This window comes from Sminthopsis crassicaudata, chromosome X (genome assembly GCF_048593235.1).
Source record: "Sminthopsis crassicaudata isolate SCR6 chromosome X, ASM4859323v1, whole genome shotgun sequence".
Taxonomy (NCBI): Eukaryota; Metazoa; Chordata; class Mammalia; order Dasyuromorphia; family Dasyuridae; genus Sminthopsis; species Sminthopsis crassicaudata.
The window spans coordinates 501,976-508,807 of record NC_133623.1 but is presented as its reverse complement, the minus strand read 5'-3'; the positions used below and the strand labels follow the sequence as shown (position 1 = coordinate 508,807).

The following is a 6,832-nucleotide window of genomic DNA, read 5'->3' as shown; positions in this document are numbered from 1 at the left end:
TAATTTTTAAACAAAAATAATCTCTTTTTCGATACTTTGAGGATTGCTGATTTCATTAATGCTAGAACTCCCCCTGCTCTATGCTTTTCAATCTGCATCCTGCCTTTTCATGTTTCTAGAAAGGGTGCCCCCCACACCTGACACAATACTAGCAGGTACATGGTGACTGGATTTTTTAATGGAATTTTATGGAAAATTTATTTAATTGAATTATGCTCTCATTGCATCATAGACCTTAAAAGAGAGACTTTGAATGTCATTTACATCATCATTTTACATTTTACACATATGGAAACTGAGGCCTCCTTAGTTTTAGTGAATTAAGTCATAGAGGATCATTAGATGTAGAGTGGGTAGAGATCCTGGGATCACTATTTAGAGCTAGAAGGTTCTCTAGAGGTCTAGATGGGCAGTTTTAAGAACTATTTTGCCCTCTGCTGCTACTGTATCACCCTGGTTATATTTAAGGATCTCTTGAAGAAAGTAATCCAGGCTCTATTTTGTGTGTGTGTGTATATATATTTCCCCTGGCTCTCAGGGAGACCAATAATTTATTTTTATTTATTTATTCTTCTTTTTTGAGGCAATTGGGGTTAAATGACTTGCCTAGGGTCACACAGCTAGGAAGTGTGCAGTGAGACCAATAATTTTTAAATTGTCTGTCTTGCATCTGTATTACAGGTTGGCTGTTTTGCTTATATTTTATATTTTCTTCCATTTCCCCTTCTTTTTAAAATTTATTTGAGTGATTCCTGATATCACATAGTCATTAACTTCCATTTATCTTGTTCTAGTTTTTGAACTTTTTTTGAACTATTTTCCTAAGTTAGCTTTCTTATCTCTTTTTTTATTTGGTAATTCTATATTGCAACCTTTTATTTTCCTCAGTGGGTTTGTTTGTTTATTTTCATTTAGCAAATTGTGTTTTCTTAATGAATTGATTTCCTCAGTGTTTTACTTGTTTATAGTTTTGGTGATTTTATTTTTTAAAGATCTGTGGTCTTCAATCAATTCTTCTTTTTCTTTTTCTAACCTGTTGGCTCCCTCTTGATTAGCTCCAGGCTCTTTTCCTAATATTTCTTCTGCAACTTTTATTTGCATTTTCAAATGCTACATGAGTGCTTCCCAGAATCTTCTTTGGGCTTCAGCCAAATTCATTTTAGGCTTTGAGATTTACCATATGTGCCTTTGGTTTTCTTCTGAGTTGGTGTTTTGCTATTTTCTGTGACCATATTTTCTTATTTTATTATAACTTTTTTTTGCAAAACATATGCATGGGTAATTTTTCAACATTGATTCTTGCAAAAACTTCTGTCTAAATTTTCCCCTCCTCCCCACCCCTTGGATGGCAGGTAGTCCCACACATGTTGAATATGTTAAAGTAAATGTTAAATATACTATATGTGTACATATCCATACAGTTATTTTGCTGCTCAATACAAATCAGACTTGAAATAAGGTACACTTAAACTTGTGAAGGAAATAAAAAATGCAGGTGGATAGAAATAGAGGGATTGGAAATGTTATGTAGTGGTTCATACTCATTACCCAGAGTTCTTTCACTTGGTGTAGCTGGTTCTATTCATCCTTGAAGAAATGGAACTGATTTGGTTCATCTCATTGTTGAAGAGATCCAAGCCCATTAGAATTGAACATAATATAGTATTGTTGTTGAAGTATATAATGATCTCCTGGTCCTACTCATTTCACTCAGCATCAGTTCATGTCAGTCTCTCCAGGCCTTTCTGAAATCATCCTGCTGGTCATTTCTTATGGAACAATAATATTCCACAACATTCATATACCACAGTTTATTCATCCTTTCTCCAATTGATGGGCGTCCTCAGTTTCCCATTTCTGGCCACTACAAAGAGGGCTACCACAAACATTCTTGCACATACAGGTCCCTTTCCAGTAGTAACACTGCTGGATCAAGGGATATGCACAGTTTGATAACTTTTTGAACATAGTTCCAAATTGCTCTCCAGAATGGCTGGGTGTATCGACAATTCCACCAACAATGTCTCAGTGTCCCAGTTTTCCCATATCCCCTCCAACATTCACCATTATCTTTTCCTGTCATCCTAGCCAATCTGAGAGGAGGGTAGTGGTATCTCAGAATTGTCTTAATTTGCATTTCTCTGATTAATAATGACTTGGAGCATCTTTTCATATGGCTAGAAATAGTTTCAATTTTTTCATCTGAAAATTGTCCGTTGATATCCTTTCATCATTTATCAATTGGAGAGTAGCTTGATTTCTTATAAATTAGAGTCAATTCTCTCTATATTTTAGCAATGAGGCCTTTATCAAAATCTTTAAATGTAAAAATGTTTTCCAAGTATTGTTTCCCTTCTAATCTTCTCTGTATTAGTTTTGTTTGTATAAAAGCTTTTTAATTTGATATAATTAAAATTTTCTATTTTGTGATCAAAAATGACCTCTAGTTTCTCTTTTGTCACAAATTCCTTCCTCCTCCACAGGTCTGAGAGTTAAACTATCCTATGTTCTTCTAATTTATTTATAATCTCATTCTTTATTCCTAGATCATGAACCCATTTTGGCCTTATCTTGGTGTATGGTGTTAAGTGTGGGTCAATGCCTACTTTCTGCCATAGTAATTTCCAATTTTCCCAGCAGTTTTTGCCAAACAATGAATCCTTATCCCAAAAGCTGGGGTTTGAGGGTTTGTCAAACACTAGATTATGAAAGTTATTGACTATTTTGTCCTGTGAACCTAACCTATTCCACTGATCAACTAGTCTATTTTGTAGCCAATACCAAATGGTTTTGGTGACTGCTGCTTTATAATATAATTTTAGATCTGATACAGCTAGGCCACCTTCATTTGATTTTTCTTTCATTAATTCCCTTGAAAGTCTTGATCTTTTGTCCTTCCTGATGAATTTTGTTTTGTTTTGGTTTTTTTATTCTAGGTCATTAAAATAGTTTTTTGGGGGAGTCAGATTGGTATAGCACTAAATAAAGAAATTAGTTTAGGTAGTATTGTCATCTTTATTATATTCCCTCAACCTGTCCAAGAGCACTTAATCTTTTTTCCAATTGGTTAGATGTGACTTTATTTGTGTGGAAAGTATTTTATAGTTTTACTCATACAGTTCCTGACTTTACTTTGGCACATAGATTCCCAAATATTTTATACTATCGGCAGTTACTTTAAATGGAATTTCTCTTTGTATCTCTGTTGGATTTTGTTAGTGATGTATACAAATGCTGATGATTTATGTGGGTTTATTTTGTATCCTGCAACTTTGCTAAAGTTGTGGATTATTTCTAATAGATTTTTAGTAGAATCTCTAAGCTTCCCTAAGTATACTATCATATCATCTGCAAAAAGCAATAATTTGGTTTCCTCATTACCTACTCCAATTCCTTTAATCTCTTCCTCACCTCTTATGGCCAAAGCTAGCATTTCTAATACAATATTGAATAGTAATGGTGATAATGGGTAACCATGTTTCACTCCTGATCTTGTTGGGAATGGTTCCAATTCATCCCCATTACATGTGATGCTTACTGATGGTTTTAAATAGATGCTACTGACTATTTTATTTTATTTAGTATTATTATTTTTTTATTATAGCTTTTACATTACAAGATATATGCATGGGTAATTTTTCAGCATTAACAATTGCAAATCCTTTTATTCCAATTTTTCCCCTCCTTCCCCCAACCCCTCCCTTAGAAGGCAGGTAGACCAATACATGTTAAATATCTTAAAGTATATGTTAAATACAATATATGTATATATATCCATATTGTTATTTTCTGCAGAAGAAAAATTGAATCTAGAAAGAAGGTAAAAATAACCCAGGAAGAAAAACAAAAATTCAAGAAAATAATAACAGAAAGAGTGCAAATGCTGTGTTGTGGTTCACATTCATTTCCCAGTGTTATTTCACTGGGTTTAGCTGGTTGTGTTCATCACTGATCATTTGGAACTGATTTGGATCTTCTCATTGTTGAAGAGAGCTACGTCCATCAGAACTGATCCTCATATAATATTGTTCTTGAAGTGTATAATGATCTCCTTAGCATCAGTTCCTGTAAGTCTCTCCAAATCTTTCTGTATTCATTTCTTATAGAACAGTAATATTCCATAATATTCATATACCAGAATTTACTCAGCCATTCTCCAATTAATGGGCATCCATCCAATTTCCGGTTTCTAGCCAGTACAAAAAGGGCTGCCACTAACATTTTGGCACATACAGGTCCCTTTCCCTTCTTCAATATCTCTTTGGGATATAAGCCCTGTAGTAACACTGCTGGATCAAAGGGGATGCACAGTTTGACATGTTCTTGAGCATAGTTCCAAACTGCTTTCCAGAATGGTTGGATTCGTTCTCTGTGATCATATTTTAGAAATCAGGCCCTTATCACAATCCTTGGATATAAATTTTCCCCCAATTTTTCTGCGTCCCTTCTAAGTTTGTCCACATTGGTTTTGTTTGTATGAAAACTTTTCATTTCATATAATCAAAATTATCCATTTTGCCTTTCATCATGTTCTCTAGTTCTTTTTTTTTTTATATTGTATATATATTTTATTGGTCCTGTTTACTTCTCTTGACCTATATCCATAAAATCCTTTCTATATATCTTGGTTTTTCTCATAGTCATTGAATTCTTTTTATTTTTATTTTTTTGTATTATAGCAAGTTTATTGATTTTAATACCTTTCTTTATAACTCATGTTGTGAGAGAAAAATCAGAGCAAAAGGGAAAAAGCATGAGAGAGATTAAAAAAAACAGAAAAAAGAAATGAACATAGGTGTCTTAATTCACATCCAGTCTTTTTCTGGATGCAGATGGCATTTTCTGTCCAAAGTCTGCAGGCATTGCCTTGGATTACTGAACCTCTGTCTCTGCCATATTCTCCCTTTCCCTCATCCTCTCCCTTTCCCTCATCCTCTCCCTCTCCCTCTCCTTCTCCCTCTCCTTCTCCCTCTCCTTCTCCCTCTCCTTCTCCCTCTCCTTCTCCCTCTCCTTCTCCCTCTCCTTCTCCCTCTCCTTCTCCCTCTCCCTCTCCCTCTCCCTTTCTCCCTTTCTCCCTCCCCTGAGACAATGAGCGTTAAGTGATTTGCCTAGAGTCATACAACTAAGAAGTGGTAGGTGTCTGAAGTCACATTTGAACTCAAGTCCTCCTGACTTCAGGGCTGGTACTCTACTCACTGTACCACCTAGCTGCCCCTACACTTTACCTCTTCTCAAAGGCATGCACAGTTTTCTTGGAAGCACGGTTCAGTCCCCATTATTTAGTAGGGGAACTTTCTGGAGTTTTCCATTACTTATGCCTACATCCCTTGAAATCAGACTGTATTCCTTCATATACACTTTGTACTTACCTATCTATGAACATGTGAAACCTCTAAGAAAGAAAAATAGAAAGAAGATCGTTTCAGAAGGATGATTTTTTTCAATTCTGTCTCTGTATCCCCAGAATATAAGATGTCTTATACTTAGTAGGAAATACATTAGTATTCATTTAAATGAACTGAATAAATTAAAAGCTAAAAGGAACCCTGGGTATCATCTAGTCCGAAGCTTTTTAAACTGTGGGTTGTAACCCTGAATGGGGTCGGGTAACTGAATGTAGGGGTCATGAAAAATTAATATTCCACCAATATTTAATTCTTTAGGTAAAAATAAATCCATCTCATTTGTATGCAAATTTTCTCTTCAATAAATGGTAAAATTATAAATGTAGTAAATATATATATATATATTATATAAATATATATTTTAAAATAAAATTCTTTATTACTTCCTTTCAGCAAATATTTGATGTAGATTCCTACTTTAGATACTTATGTGCCGTGGGTCATGTAAAAATCTGTCAGAAAAAGGGCTGTGAGTGGGAAAAGTTTCAGAAGCTCTGATTTAGTCTGCTGTTGCATTTCATGGGTGGGAAGTTGCAATCTTGAGAAACTGGGTGGTTTTCCTAAGGGCTTCTATGTGGTTAGTGGTATGACTGGCATTTGAACAAAAGATCTTTAACTTCACATTCCAGACTCCAGTTCCATTTCTACTATAATATGAAAGTTGCAACATTAAAAAATATGAAATTTTTTGCTTGCATTTTCAGTTCCCTCTTGTCTCCCCCAGTCCCTCCCAACCCCACATTAGAAAAGGTCAACATTTGTTAGAGATATCTATGTGGAACCATACAACACATACTTCCATATATCATTTTTTTCTCTGCAGGTAAATAGCCTTTTCCTTCAGAAGTCCTTCCCAGTTGATTTGCATTGTCCTGTAACTCAGAAGAGCTTTGCCATTCATGTTTATTCTTCCTCTGCTTTTGCTGTACCACAACAATCTCTTGGTTCTGCTCTTCCCTCAGCATTGGTTCCTGTAAGTTTTCCATATTTTTATAAAATCACTTGTTCTTGATTTCTTATAGCACAAAAATATTCCATTCCATTCATATTCCACAACTTACCCCTAGCCCAATGGATGGGGATCCCTTCAGTTGGCAGTTCTTTGCCATTACAAAATGAGTTGCTGCAACTATTGTTGTATATAAAGGTCTTTTTCTTTCTTTTTAAAAAAATTTCTCTGGGGTTCGGACCCTCCTGTAGAGGGTGGGCTGAGAGCTCCTGAAGCCCCTCTCCCCCTGCTTTAGTTGCCCCCAAGGCCTGCTCTGGGCTTGTGCTGGAAGTGGTCAACTATTGGCTGCCTTGGGCTGGGAAGGCGGGATTTCAGGTGCAGGGTCTGGATTGTTCTGGATTGTTCTGGTCCCCCACTCCTATGATGCAGAAGTTACCAGTGAACTTTCTAAATGGTCTTGGGGGATAATATTGTTTCA

General features: G+C 35.5%; 1 protein-coding gene across 17 annotated transcripts in view; it reads left to right on the top strand.

Annotated features, from left to right (window-relative positions):
* Positions 1 to 6,832, top strand: part of LOC141548335 (uncharacterized) — a 360,889-nt gene that overhangs the window by 122,964 nt on the left and 231,093 nt on the right. The window contains exon 1 of one of the 17 annotated variants that reach the window (XM_074277127.1): positions 5,780 to 6,378. The exons of the other annotated variants lie outside the window; for them this stretch is intronic. The gene's annotated coding sequence lies outside the window, so the exon portion shown is untranslated. Of the gene's footprint in view, positions 1 to 5,779; positions 6,379 to 6,832 lie in introns of those variants that run through there. 17 annotated transcript variants of the gene reach the window in all.